This window comes from Camelus ferus, chromosome 17, assembly GCF_009834535.1.
Source record: "Camelus ferus isolate YT-003-E chromosome 17, BCGSAC_Cfer_1.0, whole genome shotgun sequence".
Classification (NCBI taxonomy): Eukaryota; Metazoa; Chordata; class Mammalia; order Artiodactyla; family Camelidae; genus Camelus; species Camelus ferus.
This window is the reverse complement of record NC_045712.1, coordinates 32,368,165-32,394,999: the sequence shown is the minus strand read 5'-3', so window position 1 is coordinate 32,394,999 and position 26,835 is coordinate 32,368,165. Positions and strand designations below refer to the sequence as shown.

Below are 26,835 nucleotides of genomic sequence, written 5' to 3'. Positions count from 1 at the left end.
TGTTTAATCTCTGCAGGTCATCTTCTAATTTTTCTTCTTCAATAAAAAAACTCCAGAATAGCCATATATCGGTCTCTACATAACCAACTCCACAGATTTAGTAAGAGAAAGCGAAGAACTCCAGACTTGAATATCCAACTGCTTACTCAACAACCCCACTTGGGTTCCTGACAGATATGCTGAAATGAACACAGCTGGAACTAAAGTGATCCCCATTCCAAATGCTCCTTCTAGAATCTTCTCTCAGCGTGTGGTAACTCAATTCCACAAGTTTCTGGGATCATAAACCACACTGTTATCTATTTCTCACACATAGCTCACAGTAAAATCATCAGTCAATCCAGTTAGCTCTAGCTTCAACATATATCATGAATCTGACTGCATTTTACTGTTTATAAAGGATATCAGTGTTCAAGAGCATCAGTATTTCCTAGAAGGCTTGATATGACACAGATTCCTGGGTCCCTCCAACTTCTAGAATCTAATTCAGAAAGTCTGGGTTGGGACCCACATGATGTTGATGGTACTCCAGTAAACACCTTTGAGAAAGACTGTCGTAGACTAAGTCACCATTATGTCTTGCCTAAACTATTTCATAGACACCTCTCTGGTGTCCCTTTTCAGTCCCTGTCTTGTTGAGTTTTTCCTCTAAAAAGCAGCCCAGATGATCTGCTTTAAATCTAAGTCAAATTATGAAACTCCCCTGGTTGAAATCCACCTATGGCTCTTACCTCACTCAGAGAGAAATCTGGAGTCTCTATAGTGACCTGAAAGACCTTATAGCATTGGTGCCCCGATGCCTCCTGAACATCACTAAGCCTTCTCCAGCTGTACTAGAAGAGGCTCCGGGAACATCCAAACACATTCATCTCAATGCTGCTCAGTTTGCTGGGGGGCTCTGCCTACAATACTCATCCTCTGCATTTCGGCAGTATACTTTCCCTTAGAACACTCACTCCAAAACACCTTATCAGGACAGCTTTCATATTTCCTCTTAGCACTCACAGAGAATGTATTTAAAATTTAATAAATGTACTTAATTACTTTGTATCTGTCTCCCCCTATGAAAGTATACATAATCACAAGAGTAGAGTTAGGACCCATTTTGTTGATGGCTGGATTCTCAACACCTGGAACAGCATCTTATACACAGTGGATGTTTATACGTTATTAGACCAATAAGTCAAAAAAAAAAAAAAAAGAATATAGGCTTAGAAAATGAGTGATGAATTTACATTAAGATTATTTGCTGTGCAAATTTTGCATCAGGCACTGTGGTTGACACTTGCCATATGACATCATTTAGATCCTTCCAAGAACTGTGTACTCTAGCTGTTTTTATAAACAGTATTAAGATGACAAGAGGAGGACTCAGGGAAGATACATAATTACCTTGAATAACAAGGGGTGGGCTGGGGCCTAAGAATCTGAGTTAACTCTTTGTGACTTTGTAGCTTAGCCTATGGTTTTTTCATTGAACTAGATTACTTCATTTGGTAAATATTTTGAATGTCAATGTGTCAATGCATATCTAGGTAGAGGAAGGAGGAAGGGGAGGAGGAGGGAGGAAGAGGAGGACAAGGGGGAAGAGGATGAGGAGAAGGAGGAGGAGGAGGGAAGAGGAGGGGGAAGGAAGATGAAAAAGAAAAAGGAGGCAAAGGAGGAGCAGGAAGTGGTGGGCAAGAACTTGTCTCCATTTTCAGTCTGGTAGGGAGAAAGACAACATAGCCACCATATTTTTTAATGTCTAATTGCAAGATGAGATAAAGCTAACGGAATATTCTAGTTCTAGGAGAGTACAGTTTATAACAAAGATTACTGTACTATAATCAGAAATGTAGACTGGATTTGTTACAGTTCAGTTGCCTATGGAACAGCTAAGAAGAGATGGCAAGTAAGTAGTAACGTCTATCAGCGTAAAGCTTGGAGTAAAAACCCGACAGAGAGTCACCATGTTGGACTTGGCATAGGACAGCTGGTCAGTAACTTCATGGCTACGAATAATATTTCCAAAGCAAAGTGTACATAGTGAGGAGACAAAGGACCAAAAGTGACAAAGGGAAACTCTGTTATTATAAAGCCCACAGAAAAAGTGCTTCATGAAGAGAAAAATATTTTACAGCATCAAAAATACTAAGTGACTTAATAATATTAGACTTTGACCTTAAAAATACCAAAGGGGTTGGTGACCACATTTTTGGGGGAGGAGTTTTGTGGAGGAAAGGCAGTATGGAGAAGTCTGTGCAGGGAGTGGGAGGAGAAGAAATAGAGACACTATAAAACAGATGATCAAAGGAAAGCATATGGATACTGCTGAGCAAGTCTTTCTAGAAGCTTGAGTGTAACACGCAGAAAGAATTAGGGTGGTGATATTAAGGAAATCCATAGCTCTTCCTTTCACATAAATGCCATTTGTTAAGTAAACTCTGACTTTCCAGCTCTAACTACAAATGAATAAGCATTTTTTGAGCTCTTCCTCTGAAGCAGAAATTAGGCAGATTTACCTGGGCTTCTCGTAACACCCCATCATGGGCAGAGATATCAAAACCATGAAACAACATAATTGTGATTTTTTTAAAATAAATTACTTTCCATAGCCTCCATTCAACATGTATCTCCAAACTCCTGTTCAATCAATCCCTCGACACAGGCGTACAATAATAGCACAATCCCACAGACACAGGCTGATTTACCCCAGCCCAGATAGCTACGCCAGTTACATTTGTCTCCTGCCCACTCACAGCCCCTTCCTTGGTTACTTTCACTCAAACACTGATCAAATACCTACTAGCTGTAATGGTTAACCACCCAGCCCTGATTGGAAAGTACTCTCCAGTCAACTCAGCTTAATTTTTTAAAGGAAAAGAATGTGAATTTTTTCAAACTCACTCGTCATCTAGACATTGCTCCATTTTTTATTCTATTAGTCATGGTCGCCTGTTTGAAAGTGGAAATAAGATGTTTTGATGTAAATGCTATGTTGGACTTACATAGTGCCACTCTTTCAAAGAGCCAAGTGACCTTTATTGTGTGTCTTCACAATATCTGTCTGCATTATTCTCATTTAGCAGCTGACAAAGAGAGACACTGAGGGTGAAATAACTCTGTTAGACCATGATCCTTCATTCTCCTGACCCAGCAATGTAAAGGTCTTTATAGAACATGTAGCTCCTAGGAAAAGGAGATATTTAAGCTCTGGCCTGGACCACTACTTTAACATACACCAGAAGGCTATATATCACTTTATTACTACTATTACACATCATACAACAAATATTAGAAAAGTGCAGCATTCACACTTACTTAAATTCTAATTAAAATACTTATTTTTTTGTTTAAGACTTTAAAAACAAAAGTTTCTAAAACATGAAAACCTTTTCCACTTCAAAGACAGCAGTTATCTCATTCTGATAACATCTATTAACTCTAATTACCACAGGCAATCAATGGAAAAACAAGAATCTCAGGATTCCAAGAGGACTAAGAAAATGCCAACATACAGTAAGCCTAGATTTTTCCCACTCACAGAACCATTTACTAATTCATTACTGAAAGTACAGCTATGACTTACTGGCTAAACATCTGCAGTGACCTTAGCATGCGGTAGCCCCTATCAACCTAGGTCTATATCCTACTCGTCATTCAAGGGCAATTTCCTATCATACCTTTCAAAATTCCATTAAACCATAAGCTCTCTGAGAAATGCTAACACAGTCACTATGAGCAAAAAATTGAGGGAGGGACTATTTTAGTCCTGGGGTAAGCACCTTAAGAGTGTCATCTAAATTAACCACATGACTGAACAGGTCTATTCAGTAAGTATTATCACCGTCACCATTAACTACCCCAGTGCTTCTCCGACTACAATGTGCAAACAGACTGTGAGGAGTGCGTTCAAATGCAGATTCTGACTCTGTAGACCCTGGGCAAGGCTGGAGACTATGCATTTCTAGTTCTTAGGTGACACCGACTGGGATGTCACTGAGGAAACCCAGGGTCAGAGAGTTTATATAACTGGCACATTTCTACACACCCGGCATTGGTTCTGGAGTTCATCGCCCAGTATGATTCCAAAGCCTGCACTCTAATCAGGGATGAGTAAGCTACAGCCCCCAGGTAGTCCTGGAACACAGCCAGGCCCCGCTCAAGTGTTACCTGTGGTGTGTTCACTCACACTACGCATGGCAGAGGTGAGCTGGACCAAGACAACGTGGCCTGTGAAGTCTGAAAGATTTTCTATCAGGCCCTTTTTCTAAAAAGTTTTCCAACTTCTGCTCTCAGTCACTGCACTCTGTCATATTAATGTTTAATTTTGTAAATTCTCAGAGCTGGATGTATAGAGTGCTTTGAAACAAATGCTTACAATCTACTCAGTCTGCAGTAACAGCTCCCACTGATCACTTCAAATCATTTTATCTGCAACTATTTTGATCCAGAATTTTCTACTTTGTGATATGTTTCTCTAATACCTGTGTGATCACATCTTTGAACAACGGCTTTTACAGTGAGGCACACTTGCCTAAGGAGTGTTCCAGATGGCCCACTGGGGTGCAAGGAAAAAACAATGGGTCTTCTATTAGTACTTATTTTGTCTTATTCTATTTAAATTTATATATTCCTATATGCTTTAGGATTTTTCCCAGTGTATATTACAGGGACCTTCTCAATAAATACTGAGTAACTGACCCATATTTGCATTCTTCCCCTGCCCAGCACAGTGCCTTGTACATAGAAGGTACAAAGTAAATCTTTACAAAGTACTCATCCATCTAGTAAAGTGGTTTTTTTTTTTTTTTTTCAACTTTTTTATCTACTACTTTCATGAAGGTTTCAGAATTTGGGATGGAAGGATATAGCCTGAAAACTGAAAAAAAAGTCATTTTGAAGCATGGAAGGGAAAATTCTATCTTCCAGGCATGGGGCATATAGGATTGCTGAAAGAAGCTGGCATTTGGACTAGAATATTCTATGAAAGACTCTTCCTAGAATATTCTATGAACGGTATGTGGCAATTAGGGTTTAGAAGCAGGAAGTTTTGTAGAGGGAAAAGAGATCAAGAGGAAACCATCCATGTGGAGTTGAAGGAAGGCAGAGAAGCAGTCTCGGAGGCAAAGATGTTAAAGTGAAGAAAGGTCCTCAAAGATGATCCTGGCAAAACAGCACATGAAGTTGAAATCCCTGAAGGCAACAGCTAATGCCGCCTGCTTCCTGCTCAAATCCTCCCTGACTGCCTTTGGGGGGACATTCTGGGCACTGAGCCCCCAGGGCCTGTCCTTGGACAGCTGTAACTACCCGAGTGGCCATGTCATCATTCACAAGCATCACTTTTCACTGTAAACTGTCACAGAAGATGGATCTGAGTTCCTCCAGACTCCGGATTCTTAGCGGATTCTTTTTTGCATGAATCCCGAACAGGAGACTTTTTCATCTCATCAGCCTCTTTCCCCCAGGATCAAATTACAAAACCAGACTGGCTGAAGGAGGCTCTGCTAGAAGAGGAGTTTCTGCTCCAGTTCTCTCCCTCTAACCGCAATGCTCACTGGAGTGAGAGGCAAGGAAAACGCTGTGGAGCAACTCTTGGTTTTTCTTCTCATGGTAACGTGTTTAGGTACCTTTGTCTGAAACTCTACCATGTGCCAAACAGTGTTAGACACCAGCTAATCCCCTCCTGCTTTTAAATGTGGAAACCATCTGACTAGGCAGAAACCAAACCCACTGAAAGAATAACAGAAATTGAGAGAAACCAGGGATGGCCTTTATTCTCCACTGGTGGTTCTAAAATGATACACCACAAAACACCACTTTTTTGTTTTAATTTTTGCAACGTGTTACTGATCATTTCTTACAGAACACACAAAAAATAAAGTCCTAGAAATATGAAGAGAAAAAAGATGTAAAATACAAGCCTTGTTTTTTATACTAATTAGATTCAACAGACATATAATTACTGTCAAATTGTCATCACAGTTTTGAAGTGCTGATTCTTAAATTTTGGATTTATGTTACCACCTAACAGCAACAAACACAACTGGCAAATCCACGGACCACACTGTGAGTGGCGCTCCCTATGTCTCAGACACAGATCTGAGAGCAGTGTCTTACACACCACAGAGGACAAACAGTGTGTCCACTCTTAGCTCCATTTGGCCACCTCGCTGCGTCTTATGATTCAAGCAAAACGATTTTAATTCCACGCTGATGTTTATAGGATTCACCAGATCTGAACGTGAGTGCTACTACTGGCCAGGACTGCCACTTTAGGCTCTGACTTCTAAGTCTCATTGCCTTTTGGCTCCCAAACTGGGAGAATGATGGAACCAACTCCAAAGCATTATTTCCAGGACTGAAGGCGTTGGTGCGAGTAAAATGCTTAGAATACAGCTTAGTACGTTGGAAAGCACTCAGAATGTGTTGTTGCTACTGTTAGTAATAATTACAACAGCAAAAATATCTTTATCCCCATCCTCTCCTCCTGCCATCTGTATTCCCTGAGAGCCTTTCAGTGCTATCTTACATGTCAATACTATCTAATGATCTTTCTCTTTAAGCCCTCACAATCTGTATTCTTCGTTATATATTCATGATTTAGAAAAAAACAGACCATTAAGGGAACATTTATGGAATACTTAATCTCAATGGCGTTTCCTTCCCACCTCCCTGAGGACACTTAGACAGCTGGCGTCTAAGGCAGTACATGTTATCTACTTCACCCATCCTTTATAGGTGAGGGCAAGGAAACCATGACTGCATCTTCTCCGCCTTAATCAGAAGTACCTAATCTATTCTACACCTAGTCAGAGCTCAAACAATACTTATTGCAGTAAATTCCCAATAAACAGTCAAAGCTGGAAACCTTAAACTATCTACAAGGGATTAACAACTAAGTTTGAGAGAATTCATCAACAAGTATCTTTGCATTAGAGGAACATGACCTTGTTTCTTTTCCTATAATGAACCTTTAGCCTATCCCATAGTCATTTAGGAATCAAAGATTTCTTGAATTTTGACCTGTCAATCAACTATTTGGGGAAGATTACAATTTTTTCATCCTTCAAAGAAAAGAAGACAACCTACTTGTCTGTAATACTAAGGTCTAGACCTGTCCTTGGAACAAGAGGCTTAATCAAATACATCTCATGAATTCCTACCAGCTCCAAGGATTTATTGGAGTATGTGCTCCATTATTTTCAAACTGTATTGCCATTAGCTAATCAGCATCCATTTTGACAAGACAACAGGTGTGGCACAAAGAAACATCATTCTGAGATATAAGAGGCAAAGTATTCAAAGTGTTTTCTTCCTATCTTGGATCCATTTAACTCAGATATTTTATTACCATATCGATCTGAAAGGGTTCTCACATGATGGTCATGCATTCTGTATATCTGTCATGAAAATGAAAATAGTGGCAGGTGACTATTTGTTACATAGAAGAAAGGAAACATATAAGATGAAAATTTTTTCTGTAGTCTTTGCTATCATATAAAAATACATCTAATTAGCTACCTTAAGTTTTATTTAATAAAGGGGACATCAGTCTCCCCTTCTGAACCTTGAAATCCTTTTTCCAGGTCCCCCATAAAATCAGTAGGAAAGCACTCACACTGAGGAGTGTTAAGTATTGTGACCTAAACGTAGTCAGACATCAGCCAGGGTGATACAACTCAAGAGAAGAGCAGGTCGTCAAACAAAGAGACACATTTGGAAATCCTAAGAGCGTCAGTATCCATTCATTCCCTGTTCCTAGACACATAGTGCTAGGGAACATTTTTCGACTTGAGTAGCTTGAGGTGAGGCCTTTGGATGTGACATTACCAAGCAGATAAATGAACACACAGACTACAACTTACCAAAAATATTTAAGGGCTCATGGGCTGACAGAGCCCCCTCTATCACAGATCATTTTTCCGGCTCCACTGTGAGCGTTAAGAATTGCTAACGAACTGTGAGGGAGGGATTATACCTACACCACATCCACATGTAAGAGATGCTGCAGGTTACTTCCAAACAGAAAACTCCCGTCCATAGGAACTGAGCATCTCACTGTCACCTACACTGATTCAGGACCTCCAGCAGGAGCAAAGACTAAGATATAATGTGAGTTTATCCATGAAAGGGGAAGACACACTTCTTTTCCTTGCGGTTGTCATGGTAACAGCAGGACTGAATTTAACATTTTACTCAAGTATTTTTTTTTTTTAGTTCTCTGAGATTAAGAAACACTGAGCAAATATTATTATAAATCAGGAGTAATGCTTCGGTAGGTTTAACCTGACCAAATGAATTCATTCCCAGAGGAATTTGACCCTAACTTCTTAAATCAGCTTACTTCTGAGGCAGTTTCTTTAGTCACTGACTGATACCAAAAATAATAACAATCATTGTCAATAAAGAAAGTCTGGTGTGATTGAGTCAGCAAATAGTTTACATACCTATTGCAAAGGACCTGGACTTACTGAAATCTGTTTTTGTTTTACCATTCCTTTAATGATACGTCTTTCTATCTTCATTGTAGGGAGCAAGAGTTTTCATCTATTTCTTAGACATAGCTCCCTCTAATGCAAAAACAGTGAGTCATTAAACCATCCCAACAACTGAGGAAGAAAACACCAAATAGTTAAGAATGTTAGAAAGTAGTGTTTCCTCATCTCTGGAATGGTTAGAATATTTTTCCTCCTTAATATGAGAGAGAGAGAAGCATGAAATTCTGTCCAGATGAAACTTGTCCAGTCTCTCAAGTCTTGGGTGTTCCTTTGAGAGGTGTTAGAAGTTATTTTAAGAGTGACAGAAAAATGCCACCTATTTGATTCCCATCAACTATTTTCCAGCTTTTTTTTTTTCCTAACATGGAAATACTCTACTCCAAAGTGGAAAGCATCTTAAAAGCAGATATCAACACACAGATAAATGGATCTAGGTAAGAATCAAACAGAAAAAAAGAAGAAGAAAAACAACATCCCGTGCTAACCTTAACTCAAGTGGGACCCACTAACTGTTTTGTTCACTGCAGAATGGGAAGCTGAGTTATTAAAATGAACACACTGTGACTGTTTTCTTACATGGAGACTGAACATTCTGTCTCACCAGAGGATCTGAAATGGAAAACCTCAGCACTCTTGAATTGATATGTCTTGGACAACAATTTTAAAAGGTGCATTAAAGAAAAAAAAAAGTCATTTTAGCGATGTTAAAGTAGCTGACTATCCACAAGCTCAGTGTTACAAAAGGACTTTTAGAAAAAAATATATATATTCATGTAAATCAACACCTATTTGATGTGCGAAATTTTTATTACCCCTGTCTATTTTTCTCAGTTCTTCTACCACTCAATCATTTAAACTTGCATTCTCACAATACTAAAAAGGAATTATGAGCAACTGACTGTACTAAGTCATTCAGAAGCTCTCTCAAGGTGCAAATTACTGTGGGAAAAGAGTGGAGGAGGGAGAAAAATCAGCTTGATGTCTCTTCTATTCCCACAGTAGTTTTTAAACTTTGTTGTTGTTGTTGTTGTTATGTGGCTGACTATTCCCATCAAACCAAAGGAACAGGTCTTACTTGAAAAACAATGGAAGTACTTCCACTGGAATAGTATTTACACACGACTACATTTTTCTATAGTGTTAACTATTAAATGAAGATATATTAACAGCAAATTAGTTCATTTTTTAGTATTCACTTAGAGTTCATTTAAATCTTTGTTCCATAAGGTGAAAAGTGTTAAGCATTTGAGTGTGGATTTAGATACCACACAGTCTAAACCAGTTTATTTTTTTCCCCTCAGCTACATGGGGAATTGTAAACATAATACAGTTTGGAAACTGTTACTCTGATAGATAACAATTTTATAAAACATTTATTGACCAGCTATTTTTTTTCAATGCTGGGTTAGACTGTGAGGATACAGGTTTTTTTTTTTTTTGCCAGATGTGAGAAAGTATGATCTTCCCCCATTTTCCATACATTTCCCTAAAGGAGACTTGGCTCATATTCCCAAAGGAAAATACTGGGGTTAATACTGCTCACCCTCAGTATTTACTCCTCTTTCTCTGTGGAAAAGTGAATTGTTTGATTGGTCTAAGTATAAAGTACTTGGAATCTATCGGGCTGTCAGCTGTTGCGGAAAATGTGTGTTTCAAAACTAGACACAGGGTCCACCATGTTGCTCTCTAATTTTGTCAGCTTCTTGGATCCATGAAAATTGTTTTATTTGAACCCCCTCACCCCTAATCTATGAGCTTTGGGCCAGTTTGTTAATCACTCTGAATAGACACCTGTGCTGACAGTTACGCAGCCGGAACCCTAAATTTCTCTCACCATGATGTGTGGACGTTTGGTCCACACAGAGCCAATGAGAACTTTCCCTAAAAATCACATATATCCAGTGGAATAAAAGCTACCTTTTTACTCTAGCAGCTAAATTGGGCATGTTAGTCTCCATTTCCCCCTCAATACTTCATTCCCACCTGGCTCTAAACCCCTGGCAGCTGCCTGCTATGGCCGTCATCAACCAGATTCTCTTACATTCAATGGGGTTTAGCTCATGGGAGGCACTAGAAGACTAGAGTGAATGAAGGAAGAGAGGCTGGGCTATCTATTCTCCCAGTTGTCACCCTCCAGGCTGCAAGTGGGCAGTGGCTGTGTTTTTATACTGAAGGTTACAGCTCTGGTTTGGTGGTCCTCTCTTACAAGTGTAGCATTCGATGGTTCTGGTAACCCATCCTCCCATTTATTCCTTCAGCCTAGGACTGAAGCAAACATTCTTCTCCATGCCACCCTAGAGTGCCTCACCATCCCTAGTAGCTCGCTCCTAGCCTGCCTGAAACTTGCAAATACTGTCATCATTAAAATCTCTTTAATCACCCCTTTGACTGTGCCATTCCTTTCCTGCAAATATATGTATCAGTCTAGAATACATACATATACACACACACACACACACACACACACACACACACACACACAGGGTGATATAAATATTTGTATTGCTGACTTTCATTGTTTACTTAAATATAGTGATCTTTTAAGACAGTGAACCAAAAAAACCTTTACACAGTCAATATTTTACATGAATATAAACAGGCACGTCTACTTCATAATTAAGCCCCCCTCCGAAAAACAAAACCTTCAAGCACAAAATTTTCACAATGATTGAAGAATGAGACTATGAACCCAAGACAGAAATTACAGGAGCAACAAGAAGACACGTTTGATAACGCTTCAACTGGTCTGGTCAACCTACTGGCTAAGGCCTGAGTTTCATGAATCTTACCTTCCTCGCCAAATGGCAACATTGGCTGTATCTAATGGATGGATACACACACACACACACACACACACACACACACACACACACACACACACACACACACATACATATCATGACACTGAAAATGAGCCTTAGTCTGAAAATACCCACTTAATCTGCCTTACAGAGAAAGCCTGTTTTCAAACTAAAATCCACTGAGAGAAGTTGGGCTTAAGAGGTAATGAAAAAGAGATGAATTTCTAAAAATTGTTTTTTGGTCATGGCTATGGTGTGTGCCGAGCATTCCAGGCATATGATTTAACACATTTCCATTTTCTTTGAGGTAGTTTTTGACACTTGCCACTGAAAAGAGAGGTGTGCCTTCTTTAATGGAATATATAGAGTGCTAAGAACTTCACCGTCGGCAACATCAAGAAAAATTACATGGTTTATGAGGGCAAAGCACTCAAAAGCTATACAACTATAACTCTGTATCTCACTAGCAAAAATAATCCTAATGAAAACACTATCTCATCTTCTAAGACTCTTTACACTTCCAAAACAACTAAGCCACAGTGAGTAATACTGCACAAAATACTCTCAAGTTAGAGCATCTGATCAAAACCAGTCCTCGAAGAAGACCAGAAGTGCATGGGTATCTAGGACAGTAGAATCCTCCTCCACAGTTCACAGTAATCAGCTGTGCCAGTGTACTTTCTGTTTAACTACTGTTACCTGACGGCCAAACACCGTAATGGACTTGGAAAAAAAGTGTATAAATCAATGTGTCGTCCATATTATGCTAAGATCCTTATCCTATTTACCAATAACATACGGGTTAATTCATATTGCATAAGCATGTGTTATACCAGAACAGACTTGTCAATACAGCTTGCATGTTTTCCTTTGCTCGGTTGTTCCACTGGTGATTTAGAAAGATGTACCTGTTGCATTTATTTTATCAGTAATTACCTCTAAGTATTTTAAAAACACATCTGAATCTATTTCATTTCCATGCAATCTTCCAGTCTCAGATGATGTGTCATAAAGACTTCTTGTTTCAGCCTCATAGATGCAATATCTTTATGCACCATGAATTCAAAGATAACTAAAGTGTTCTCCTATTTCTTGTAGTAATCACATCACACGGTGGACTTTGTTCTAAATAGACTGGGGTGTAGGTTAAATTGCTCCTTTATTTTAAGTGAAAGATAATATACTCATAATGCATTTATATAATCAGTATTATATTTCAGTTTAACAGAGGCGGGTATTTTAAAGTAATCGAATATGATGAGTTGAGGTATCATGGTACAAACTGCCTGGTTGTTCATCAGACGTTTTTCCTTTCCTCCTAGGCACACAACTAGACCAGGAGGACCCAACACTTTTTACTCTACATAAATGAGAAACCAGCTTTCATTACTTAAAGTCACAGAGACTTCCAGATTCATCTATTACAACAGCTTACATTGCCTTAACTAATAAGTAGAGCTTCTGTTGGACATCATTAGGTTCTTATTCATAAACTGCAGACCCAGATGGAGAAGAAAAAGGTAACTTCTTAAAAGCTTTGTGTGAATCTGCATGTCATTCCTGTACTTAAGTGAATGAGGGACATTCTGGGGGCTGTCCCAGCCAGGAGTTTCAGCTACGTGCCCCCAGGATTCTTGTTTCAGTTGATACGTTTTAACCAAGACATTTCCGATTGCAAGGATCATAAACCTATCCAAATTATTTCACATAAAAAGGAGTTCTTTTCAGGTATAAAGAGTTTTACAAAATTTGTAGAGAATGAACTTCAGGGCAAAGAAATTAGAATATGTAAGGAACTCAGGAATCTATTGCATCTAACGTGCAGCCAATATTTTGGAGGGTTTTTTTTTGTTGTTTTTTTCCTGTTGTTTCTGCCTGTCCACCTGCTTCTCCTGCTTACTCATTAGGTTTATGGTTCAACATGTGTAGGGCAACATAGTTTTGCCACCCCAAGATGTGTTTCTTTGGGACTAGGATTATTTTAGGCTGATTATTTTTAAGAAATAGGAGACTAAGAAATTCTTTTTACCTCCCCCTTAACTGCCAAAGGGAATTTAGACATAGGGCTTGTTCCAGGAAGGGAACTCTCACCAGAGATAACCACAAAGAGTAAGAATAAGGGCTAGGTCTAGTAGACTGAGGGGAACTTAGCAAGGCCTGCTTGTTCAAAGCTCTCCCTGTACCCGTGGTCTCTGCATGGCAGATCAAACGTCTCTTTACCAAACATCTGCTTTTCCCATCTTCTTGTAAATTGTCTTCCTTCCTTCAGAAGTTCCAGGACACTACCCTGTTCTCCTTGGCTCAGGACGGCACATAAACCACAGCTGCATGACTGCCTGTGGGTTTCATATTATTTTGAGTTTCCCATGTGTAATCAATTCTTTTCCTCTCGTTAATCGGTCTTATGCTAATCTGATTATGAGACCAGCCAAAGAACCTAGAAGGGTAGAAGGAAAAATTTTTCCTCCCTGACAGTGGCCACCAACCCAACATTCACCAACATAGAATGACAGTCTCTGAGTTCAAATACTTGACAGAAGGAAAAAGAATGGCGATGAATGGATGGAATAAATTAAGACTGTCTCTGATTCAGTGAGCCTTGTATACCAAGCCTTAATCAGGCCTGTACTGCCCTCGGATTAGTGATGTATTACTCCCTAGACCAATGAGTCTTGGCAGGAGAGGGCTGAGCCACGAGATCCACACACGTGCCTCAGGGAGTACGTTTAAGATCAGGAACAGTGGACGTGCTTAGAACAAAATGGCAGCCAGGTGAGTTAAGTGTTGACTTGTGCTGCTTTGGGAAATGGAGGCAGGAAACAAATGCTTCCAAGCGCCGTTTTCTCAGTATGGCTTTCTGGTGTTTACCATGGCTCCCCAAAACCCAAGCAGAAATCAGACAGTCCCTCAGAAGGTCATTACTTCTTTCAATTACAGTTTTAGTGTAGTTCTTCAAGGAGCATTGCCAAGCACAAGCCAGCCCTCTTATAGAGCTATTCCCCTGTGAGGAGGCATAGATAATGTAAACGTTTTATGAAATTCCATCTCTTACGTACTATGTTTGGCAGAAATTACCTACATTTTAAAGTCTGTTAATGATAACCATCAAATACTGATACATACATACAAATGATCAAAAAGCACATGAAAAAATGCTCAATATCACTAATTATCAGAGAAATGCAAATCAAAACTACAATGAGGTATCACCTCACACCAGTCAGAATGGCCGTCATTCAAAAATCCACAAATGACAAATGCTGGAGAGGCTGTGAAGAAAGGGGAACCCTCCTACACTGCTGGTGGGAATGCAGTTTGGTGCAGCCACTATGGAAAACAGTGTGGAGATTCCTCAAAAGACTAGGAATAGACTTACCATATGACCCAGGAATCCCACTCCTGGGCTTGTATCCAGAAGGAAATCTACTTCAGGATGACACCTGCACCCCAATGTTCATAGCAGCACTATTTACAATAGCCAAGACATGGAAACAGCCTAAATGTCCATCAACAGGTGACTGGATAAAGAAGAGGTGGTATATTTATACAATGGAATACTACTCAGCCATAAAAACCGACAACATAATGCCATTTGCAGCAACATGGATGCTCCTGGAGAATGTCATTCTAAGTGAAGTAAGCCAGAAAGAGAAAGGAAAATACCATATGAGATCGCTCATATGTGGAATCTAAAAAACAAAAACAAAGCGTAAATACAGGACAGAAATAGACTCACAGACAGAGAATACAGACTTGTGGTTACCAGGGGGGTGGAGGGTGGGAAGGGATAGACTGGGATTTCAAAATTGTAGAACAGATAAACAAGATTACACTGTATAGCACAGGGAAATATACACAAAATGTTATGATAACTCACAGAGAAAAAAATGTGACAATGAGTGTGCATATGTCCATGAATGACTGAAAAATTGTGCTGAACACTGGAATTTGACGCAACATTGTAAAATGATTATAAATCAATAAAAAATGTTAAAAAACATACTGATACAGATTGTCTGTTTTTACATAGATTAATAATTTAATTGAATTTAGACGTGGGAATACAGGATTGGATACATGCTAAAAGTCAGCATTGTACTTGGAATTTTTTATGCTTATTATCATTATCAAACGATTACTGGGGTTGACCCATTATGTGGGTCATCTTTCTTCAAAACAGCAAACACTCTGCATTGACCGGCACAATTAAAGATACTGAATTACAGAAACCACATCTTACACTACTTTGTATTTATTCTAAAACTTAATATAATGTTGTACATATAGTGGGTACTTTATTTCTTAGTTAATTTCTTTTCATTCTTCTGAGAATGAAATGCCCCCCTTTTTCCCTGGCCCTTCATTTCTTCCTTTATTCATAGAGGAGGGTCTCAAATTCTATCTGCCTCCCTATTCTCTGCCTAAAATGGTGCAGTGTCTTCCTCACATGCACCGAACATACATCTACATTGTATGTATGTTCAATGTTCTATATAACTATGTTTAACATATATTCAACACAGTGTTTTCTCCTGCCCATTAACTACCCATCTCCTGATTCCCATGCCTTTTCTCCCTCATCTTCTATGATCCTTCTAAGCTGCTCTGGTTCTCATCATGTTAACTTCTATAAGAGTTCCCATACCATTCTCCATCCTGGAAGATCCTTTTAACATGCTAAATAGATCATAATGGGGGAATTTTACTACTTTGCACTTTAAAAAGCCAAGTTCAAATCCCAGCTCTTACATTTACTCTTAGTTTGTCTGACAAGAAATTGACTTAACTCCCTTGAGCTTCACCTGCCATGCTTTAAAACTCAATGACAGAAACAATCCTGTGTTTTCTTGTGGGGGAGTAAATGAGCCCTGTACATGCAAAGTGCCCCCTAAGTTAGTACCTGTTCCTCCCTTTCCCTGTCAAATCTTCTTTATCCCAGCATCCAGCATTCAGATCAAACGTCACTCCTTCTCGTTACATCTGTGCTTTATCATTCTCTTTGTTTGAGGTATCTAATTCATGTGCAGGCCTAGGTGCTCCAGTGAAGGAAGACTGAGATACAAAACTTGAATTCTTTCCTATCACAATTCTCAGGCCTTAATTGGGAGGTCTTCAAGTGTGGTGACCAACAATGACTAACTCCAAGTTTGTGCTTACTATCCGTGGAGACTTACACAAGTTATTTCAAGCCTTTAGTTCCTCCTTTATTCATCCATAAATGAGGGTAATGTCAGTGACCTACCTCATACATTTTCTATGAAAATTAAATTAGTTAATTATATGTTATAAACTTTGAACAATATCTGACACAGTTAAAGCTCAAAGAATGTTGCCTATTATTATTGTTACTGTTAGAAATATTATGACTGCCATGTTTTATAGCCAACGATCACTCTGCAAGTACCAAAGAACAATTCAACCAATACAAAAGGAACACGTCCATATTATGTTGAATTTTCATGCACAGCCTTCTGAGATTTATCTTACACACCCCAAATAATCACATGAGGGATGGGAATTTTCAGGAGTCTGCCCTATACATTAATCTTAATATTTTTATGAAAGCACATCACAGAATGACTGTACTAACATGACAGTGAATTCCAAATACAGCTGAAAGGGCATTATATTACATTCACAGAAATAGCTTGGGAGAAGGCTTATGGATTCAACGGCTATGTGTTCTATAAATCAGTCACCCAGTGTGACAGGAGGCACTGCGAAAGGGGACGATGCATCTCATGTGATATGGAAAACTGCTTGAGAGATAAGCAATGATATGCCTTATAAATAAAAACATATGCTTCAAAAACACTACCTTCATTTTTCACCATAAGATTTTTTTTCCTTTCCTACTTTTCATAGTAAAAGAAGGCTATTTCTTCATTTATAGACACCAGGAAACATATCCAGGCAGTAAAGAAATAAGCACACTATTTTTTACTTGACATGATTAGTCCCAAAAGCCATCTGAGCCACTGTAATGATGGTGGCTGTATCATATAAACACCCAGATTGGAGTGGCTTAACATGATCCAGGTTTGTTTACCATTCTTGTAACAGTTCATTAAGGACGTTCCTGATTCATGGGCAGCTCTCTTCCCCAAAATGATTCCTTCTACTGTGTAGATTGATGACTCCCACAGCCACAAATTCCTCTGAACTCAGTCAACAAAGAAAGAAAAGGAAGGTAGAAAAGGTACATCTGTTTCTCACCATTGTCCCTACACTGACATATCCTATCCTATTTTTATGTAGGCAGCAAAAATGAGTCATATAGTCCCACCCAAATGCAAGGATGCTGTGATGGGGATGGTGGTGACAGCTGTAAAGTTAGAACCCTCTGGACAGCCATTTCAATGGCTTTATACCAAACTACAGCAAGGTAGCTGGAATCTTGGTAACTTGGTCTTTTTCTGCCACAGTTAGATCAGCTCAATACTCTGGAGACACTTGTAGTTATGAACCCAGGGGCCTTGCCAATTATTTAAAGGCAATAACTCTAAAGGCAGAAATAGAGTCCAAGTGGAAGGGACACGCTATGAAAATTTGATCCGTCTTCTTAGAGGCAGCCCTTCTTCCCCTCAGATAATTACAGGATAATGAGAAAGAGCTGAGGCTGGATTTCTCCCAGAATATGTACACCCTACTGACTTCTAAGAAAAGAAACTATTTTATCAAGATTTAAGTTAAGATTTTGAGAACTCCAGCAATCTTCTGGGGAATATTCAATACTAGCATAGAAATCAACAGAGCTAATATAGACAAATCTCTTAATCTTTGGACATGTCCTTTTTCTTATCTCACAGTGAAAAAAACTGAATAGGAAGTTTTCTAAAGACTTTTCCACATATAATAATCTATGAATTCAACAGTGGAAGGGAAACAAGGAGAAAGAGGGATTGTACAAGAAATAGTCTCTACTGGCTTTTTAGACCCATTCATTGACATGAAATCCTTTGCTTTGGAACATTAAAAAGTAAAGCTCAATCTCTCAGTCCTGTGTGGATTCACTCTGTCCTACTTAAAATATGTTACTAAAACAGTAGTAAACATACTCTAACCAAATAAGTGACGACACTGCCAATGATCAAAACTGCAATGTCATAAGCACCTTGAAGCATAAAGACACAATGAAAAACAAACAAAAACCTCAGTGGAACAAAGTTGAGCCAACCCTTTTGAAACCTAACATTTAATATTGATCAATGTAAGATTCTAAATTAACCAATTCACATGGAAGATAAAGCTTTAATATCATGTTTGTGTTATACTTCCAAATATAAAATGTAAGAACATGAATCTTTAAAGAAAAAATGATTAAGTTTACAGTTTCTAGAGTGAGTTTATGGATATTTTTAGAGCTAGTGACCTAGAACTACAAGTAACCTAAAGAAAAAGCACTGGATATGATCAGTCATCTTACAAAGGCCAAAAAGCTTAGCTTCTGGATTTCAATAAAAGATAATTTGAATTTACAAAATATAGAATGTTTGATGTGTTTATACTTATAGAAGTTAAGGTCTGAGTGATTCACTCTAATTCAAATGAGGCTATCACAATATGCCCAGAAAATATTATTAGGTCACACAAGAGGAACTAAGCAAATACTGATTAATGAAAGGTCTAAAAATGAAAGTCACATATTATACAAAACATATCCTCTATAGATATTTAATGAATCTGTCGCTTAACTATGTATCATTCATCTACCTGAGCAGGTCAACTGGCTAACAAGAAACTAATCAACGGAGAGAGGATATGCAGTAGAGATGGAGGTCATTCTAACATAGGAGGATGTGTTAAATCATGACACAGTGAAGCACTGAATTACAAACTACACTGCCCATCTTAAAATCTTGTTGAACCTCAATTTCTCCAGCTGGAAAATTCAAATGGGAGAAGATTTTAGAGATCAGTTCATCTAACTCTGACATCCCAGTATTCTAAAGCACACATGCGATAGGCCACTTATTCTCTAGAAATATTACATTTTTTCTTTGCAAAATGCAATGACTTGTCACAATTCAATTATGAGAAAGAAAATGTTTGATTTGTTGTTGTATAGAAAGATCTTGGGCATTTTTATCTGCAATGGGGATGAGAATTATTTAACAAAAAGGTTATTAAATGTAAAAAATAGTAAAACAACATCTAGAGAAGAAGTATAAATCACTCATATTTCTACCACCTACAGATAACCACTGCATTACTTTTGTACTAAATTAATTTCAAATAGGTTACTTGAAATGACAAATCATCTAGAAAACAAAATATATGTATAAATATAGGGGTAAACAGATTTCAGAGGAAACACTTGCAACTATCATAATTAAATGAACTTTTCAAATACTCCCTTAAGCACTTGAGAAACCTTTATTTGCACAGAAACAATCCATATGTTAACTGAAAATCATTCGACTCTAATTCAAGCAAGTTTCCAAGGGATCTACACAAGACAACACTTAGTCTAGTTTTTTACACCAAGTAGGTCTTGAAAGAACCTAGCTGAATTCCTTTTAACATTTTCACTCATTCACACATTTATACAGACTTCCCAAGCCCAAATTAGTATGTTTAATTGTACCACAGAATGATTTAGAAAATTAAATCAGGTAAAGAAAAGAAAATGACAGTTTCAAAACCTTGTAACTAGTAAGGACATCTATGAGGTAAACAGTAAAATCAAGTACTAAATTATAATATTAATGTAATATAATAATTCAAATCCAAGCTAATGATGTAATAAAATATTATACTAATTTTAAAAGAAAAATAATTAAGATTTGTGTCTCTTTGTTATCCCACTATTTGAAAACAGGTGCAAGATTTGTAAAATGTCTGGATGGTTTATCTAAGAAATATAGGTAACATGGTACACAGAAAGTTTCCTTTGGAGACCCCATTATGATTGGGTTGAGGTGGAAAACAGACCCAAGGAAATCAGCAGTCATCTTCCAGAGTAGCTTTAAAAGCTGATCTACTCCTGAGCTGCTTCTCACTTGAACAACTGGACGTATTTATTCCAAGATGAGTAACCGTGGGAATTTACTTAACAAAGTCTAATGATTCTCCTGATCAGCAGTGAGAGGGCCATGAGTGTGTGTAAATGCAGAGTACATAGTTAAGTTCCTGATTTTAGTGTGTACAAGTGATGATCATTAACCATGAATTCAACAAAATCATCTTCTACCTATAAGATAAATGATTTCAATAAGGATGTAACCAGCTTGTCTGGCAACCTGAGAGTAATTACTGGCATTAAACAATAGGAGAAATAGGTAATGAGAAGCAACAACCCTCTCCAGATAAAAGGAAAGGAGGGACAGAAGGAAGGGAAAAGAAAATGCCAATTTCTTGTTTGTTATATTAACTAGAATCGTAGAGAATGAGTTAAACTATCACTCCAATACTATAGAAGATTTATATTTTGCCCAAGTAAGAAACAAGCAAGAAACAAAGAAAAACTGAAAAGGCAAAAGAAGTGATAGATATAAAACCAATAACTAAACTTTTACTTTGGGGACATGATGAGATAACAGAGACCAACTTTATACTTTATATAACCACCTTAAACAATGGAAAACTGGAATATATATTTATAACTCATAGGAATATCTATGAAATATTTTATGAATATACATACACATATGCATATAATACATACATACATATGTATTAATTATATATATGTGTGTGTGTGTGTGTGTATATATATGTATGTTTCCAGACATTGGATACTAGGAAGACAGTGATCCAGAGGATAGAAAACAAATTAGTTTAGCCCTATAATCACATCAGCTCACTACCTACAGGGAGCTTCTGCAGCATAGCTTAGGAGAAGGAACATAAGCAGAGCCTGGTTCACATCCCAGAGTTTGGGCTTTAGGGAGCTCAAGACAGCTAGCAATGTAAGGAGAGAAAAGAGAGAAGTTGACACAAAGAGGAGGAAGATGCACACAGAAAAAGAGAGGTGAAAATGATAAAGGAGGCTCTTAGAGTCTTTAGCCAACTAATCTGTGCATGTGTGTGTAAAAACTAGCAAGGCTGTGGAAAGTACCATAGAGAAGGAGTAGATGGGAAAATATTCAAAGTGTGTAACAGGAATGACACAATTTGTGTTCTCACCTGCACAGGGCATCAAACAGCATCCTCAGAAAGGAACTACTTTAGTAGAGAAGCCAAATTAGCCCCAGACTAAAGGATGCATGGGACCTGACTTAATAAAGCTTAAAAGCAAATATGAAAAGAAGCAAACTGTTTTCAAGGAACTTAACTGTGAACCAGAACAAAATTCTACACTAATGAAAAACATTTAGCAAATCCAGCAAACAACAAAGTAAAATACATAATATCCAGCATCCAATAAAAAATTTTTAATTGAAAAATAAAAAGTAATGTTGACTTAAAATTAGGAGAAAAAGGACAAAAAAAAAAAAAAACCCAGAAACAATTTCAGAAATAATGGATCTAGCAGACATCGAAGGACCTGTCATAAAGACAGGAAATACCTATTATAAACAATCTCCATAATTCAAGAAGGTAAAGTACATCCATGAGACAAAAGAAATGGTATAACAGAAAAAAATACAGATGGAACTTCTAAAGATAAAAAATACAGTATCTAAACTTAAAAGTTAACTGGATGGAAAAGTACACTGTAGGATTTGTAAAAAGTGAACAGAGTATCAGTGAGCATAGGGAAAGTACTGATCAGTTTTGGTAACCGGAATCTCAGAAGGAGAGACAGGAGGAGATGACCAGGACAAAAAAAACAATCAACATTTTTGATTTTGATAGAAACTATGAAATAGAGATCTAAGAAACTCAATGTAAATAAGTCATGGGTTTATAATATACAGAATGGTGCCTAGAGTTAATAACATTGTATTATATATTTGAAAGTTTGTAAGAGAATAAATGTTAAAGGTTTATCAAGAGAAAGAACATTTGTAACTATGTATTAACTAGACTGTAGTGATAATTTTGCAATATACAAAAATATGAAATCATTATATTGTATACCTGAAGCTAATAAAATGCTGTTTATCAATTATCTCATTTAAAAAAAAACAAAACAAAAGACAAAAATAATAACCCTCTGACCCTTAGAAATTTGACGTAAATGAGTGAAAATTCAATTTAAATTCAATGGGAATTTTCTTTCTCATGTTTCCAGTTTAAGAATAAAGAATTATTTAAAGCAAGTTTTTAACAGTTTTTTTTTTTTTTTGTAGAGGAATTGCTTATGTGTTGGCTGACTAATAGTAATTGCTAACAATCATGTAGGAAATCACCAAGTGTCATGCCAGAGTCAAGTATCTCGTTAATACTCTTTCAATCTTGCCTATAAGACCATTATCAGTATAGCCCCCATTTTGCAGGTGAGACAATCTAAGTAAATTTCTTTAAAAAAAAAAAAAGAAACTCAATGAATGCAAATTAGAATAAACAATAACAAACAAGACATATGATCTGAAAATTTCTAAAAACTACTGATAGTTGATAAAGAGAAATATTTTAAAGCAATAATAGAAACCAAGGTACATATGTACAGAAAAAAAAAAAAAAGAATGACAGGCTTCTCTTCAGAAACAATGCAAACTAGATGGATACCAAGTGAAATCTTTAAAACAGATAAATGGTAGTGGTATGTAAAGGGGAACAAAGATTTTACACCTAGTAACAATATCTTTCAAAACCAGTACCAAAACAAAGACTTCTTCATAAATGCTAAATTTGAAAGCTTTCATTCCTCAGTCCTGAACTTGAAAAAAGCATTAATTCTCAAGACAGAAAAAAAAATAATACCAAATGGAAATGTGGATATATACAAAAGGATAGAGGGCATCAGCAGTGGTAAATGTAAAACAAAATCTATCAGTCTTGCTTTTTATTGTTTAAGTTTCTTCAAATGATATTTGGAAGTTTAATGAAAAATGATGTCTTAATATATTTGAAAAGACTGAAGTCATACAAAGTATGTACCCTGAATACATAAGAGTTAAATTAAAACAAAACAAAAACACACACAGAGATAACTGGAAAATACTCAAGTATTTGGGCATTAAACAGCACACTTCTAAAAGATACCACAAGGCAGGGTTATAAAATTTAACTAAATGAAAGTAAAAACACAGTATTTGTGAATTTGTGAGATGCATGCAAATAAATTATGCCTAGAGGTAAAATCTGTAGCATTAACCATGGATATTACAAAATACGAAAAGTATCAAATACAGTAAGTTTCCATCTAAAGAAACAAGGGGTAAAAAAAGACAAAACAAATGAACCCTTCCCCCTCAAAAAATAGGAAGAAAATAATAAACAGCAAAAATTCATAAATTTAAATTGAAAAAATTATGAAACTGAAAGCTTGTTTGTTGAGAAGATTAACAGAATTGTAAACTTCCTAGCCAGACTGGACAGAGGAATAAGAGAGAAGACAGAAGTTATCAGTATTAGGACTAAAACAGAGGATGCAAGTACAGACATTACAAGAGTAACGAGATACACAAAAAAACCCACTGAATTTTAAACTTTAAAAGATTGGCTTTTATGCTTTATGAATTAAATCTCAATAAAAAAAGTGCAAGAAGAAAACATTAATAATCATACGCCCATTACTAAGAAACTTAGATTAAATGAACAAATTGCATAAAGGATGCAAAGAACCAAAATTCACTCAAGAGACAGAAACAGACTCAAAAACACAGCAAAACTTAACAAACTTACGGTTACCAGTGGAGGGAGGGGTTGGAAGGAATAAATTGGGAGTTTGAGATCTGCGGATACTAACTAGCATATATAAAACAGATAAACAAGTTCATACTGTATAGCACAGGAAACTATATTCAGTATCTTGTAGTAACTTAAGTGAAAAAGAATATGAAAACGAATATATGTATGTTCATGTATGACTGAAGCATTGTGCTGTATATCAGAAATTGACACATTGTAAACTGACTATACCTCAATAAAATATATATATATATATACACACAAAATTACTCAAGAAGAAATAGACAACCTGGATATTCCTACAACTGAAAAAGAAAACACACCTACCCTGTTTTCATTCCCACCTGTAAGCAACTTGGAGGTCAGCACTCCATCCTAACAAGTAAAACTCTACACAGACTGCAAAAATAATGAAGCTCCTTGGATCTATAAGAGAGGGGAGGACACAGGCAAACCACTGCCCCAGGACTGGAGACACCAATGGACAAACAGAGGTAGTTGTGACTTACCAGGGCAGAGATTCAGGAGAGGAACCAGTGCCTGGGTAGAAAAACCTAAACTGTAATCAACGAACTCCTGGAGGATTATTGTAAACTCTGAGAGTTGAAAACTCTAGGAGGCCCAGTGATGGAAAGTGGGGGAGACCATGGAATTGTGAAATTTACTTCCAGGAGCTTCACCAGGTTTGCACAGTAAATATCAAAGAAAAATCTCTCTAATCCTGGCGGAGAGAAGGGAAAAGGAACATTTCGTAATAAGCCAGACCACTGTTCTTCTTAACAAGGCCCGCACTCAGGGGAAACTAATCAGCCAGAGCCTATTAACCTCACCCAGAGAAGGGAAAGAGCCAAATCCAGCTCACTCTAGCCACCTGTTCCATCTAAGGAAGGAGAAAGCAACTGGGAATCCTTGTGAAGTTCACAGTCCAGAGGAAGTTGCTCGCTAAAATAATGAGATCTAAACATAGAACTACAGAACGCTTCCCTTCCCCCATACCTCACTACCACATTACTAAAGGCCTATTTACAGAAGTTCCTTTTACCCACTCTACCATATCTAGCTATCAAAAAATAATTACAGGGCATATCAAAAGGCCAAAAAAAAAAAAAAAACAATTTGAAGAGAAAGAGGAAGCATCAGAACCAGACTTGCAGGGATACTGGGATTAGCAGACATGGAATTTAAAAGAACTCTGAATAGTATGTTAACAGGTCTGATTGATAATCATAATACACTAAAGGCTCTCATGAACACAGATGCAAAATTCTCAACAAAATACTAGCAAGTCAAACTCAACAATTACATACCATGACCATAGAATTTACCTCAGGTATGTAAGAATGGATGAACATTTATAAATCAATTAATGTAATCCATCAAATCAATAGGCTAAAAGAAGAAAAATCAGTATATGCAGAAATATGCAATATATCTGCATATCAACATAAGCAGAAAAAGCATTTGGCCAAATCCAACTTCCACTCATAATAAAATCTTTTGGTAAACTAGGAATAGAGAAAAACTTCCCCAGCCTGATAAAGAATAGTACAAAAAACAAAACAAAAAACCAGCTAATAAAATCTCAACCATGAGAAACCCAAAGCTTTCCTACTAAGATCTTACTAAGCTTACCTACTAAGATCAGGTATAAGGCAAGGATGCCCCCCTCCTTTTCATCACACTGGAAATTCATTAAGTTCTGACATAACATCCAGCAATCCCACTCCTGGGCATATATTTGGAGAACACTTTAATTTGAAAAGATACATGCACCACAGTGTTCATAGCAGCACTATTTTCAATAGCTAAGACATGGAAATAACTTAAATGTCCATCAACAGATGACTGGATAAAGAAGCTGTGGTATACTTATACAATTGAATACTATTCAGCTGTAAAAAATAAAATAATGCCATTTGTAGCAACATGGATAGACCTGGAAATTGTCATTCTAAGTGAAGTCAGAAAAAGGAAGAAAAACGCCATATATCACTCATATGTGGAATCTAAAAAATCAGAGGGAGCATGACATAAAGAAATTTAGAGAACGATGTAAAAGTTCTGTATTTTGATGGTGGTGGTGATTTAGATTTTCAAAACTCACAGAATTACCCACTGAAGGTGGTGTCTTTTGTATATAAATTATACTTCAATTAAACTAATAAAATCAAAGAAAACTCCATGTCTAAACATTAATTTTAAATGCTTAGATCTGGACAATTTTCAAAGAGTCCAAAAAATAAACTATTATATGAAACTTTTTTTTTTTTTTTTGGTACTCATGTCAAGCAGAGAACTGAGCAGGACAGATAAATAATTTTGACCAGCATGGTCTCTCAAGTAATGAAGTTGCTAGGTTGAAAATTAAGGCATTCAAACTCAAAGGCAAACAATCACTCACAAACCATCATTCATTCAAAAAAGAACATTTTTGGTCTAAATATTCTGTTACTTCTTTGTAATTACGAAGCTCCAAAATTAGATCCCTGGGGCAAACTGTGAGAAAAAGAATTTCTAAAGCAATGAGATCACTTTTTCTCTAACATGATTTATTAATTTATTAGGTTAAGATTCTGTGCTTCTAGGAAGGGGGTGGGAAGCAGCATCGTGCCTCTGGCACAACGAATTAAAAATTAATTCACATAAATATCTTTTATAGCTAAGCAAGTTAATTAGATTAGACTTATTTAGTTTCTAAACTATTAAATAAAGTTGCCCATTGATGTTGAGATTATAGTTTGATTTGGCAAGTTACCCTGTCTTCCTCTTTTCATTATCTACTCTGAATCCGTCTAGAAATATTGTTCTGG

The 26,835-nt window shown here is 37.0% G+C and overlaps 1 protein-coding gene across 11 annotated transcripts in view; it reads right to left on the bottom strand.

Moving 5' to 3' along the window:
- Window positions 1–26,835, bottom strand: part of GRM7 (glutamate metabotropic receptor 7) — a 769,980-nt gene that overhangs the window by 595,513 nt on the left and 147,632 nt on the right. The gene's annotated exons all lie outside the window — the stretch shown is intronic.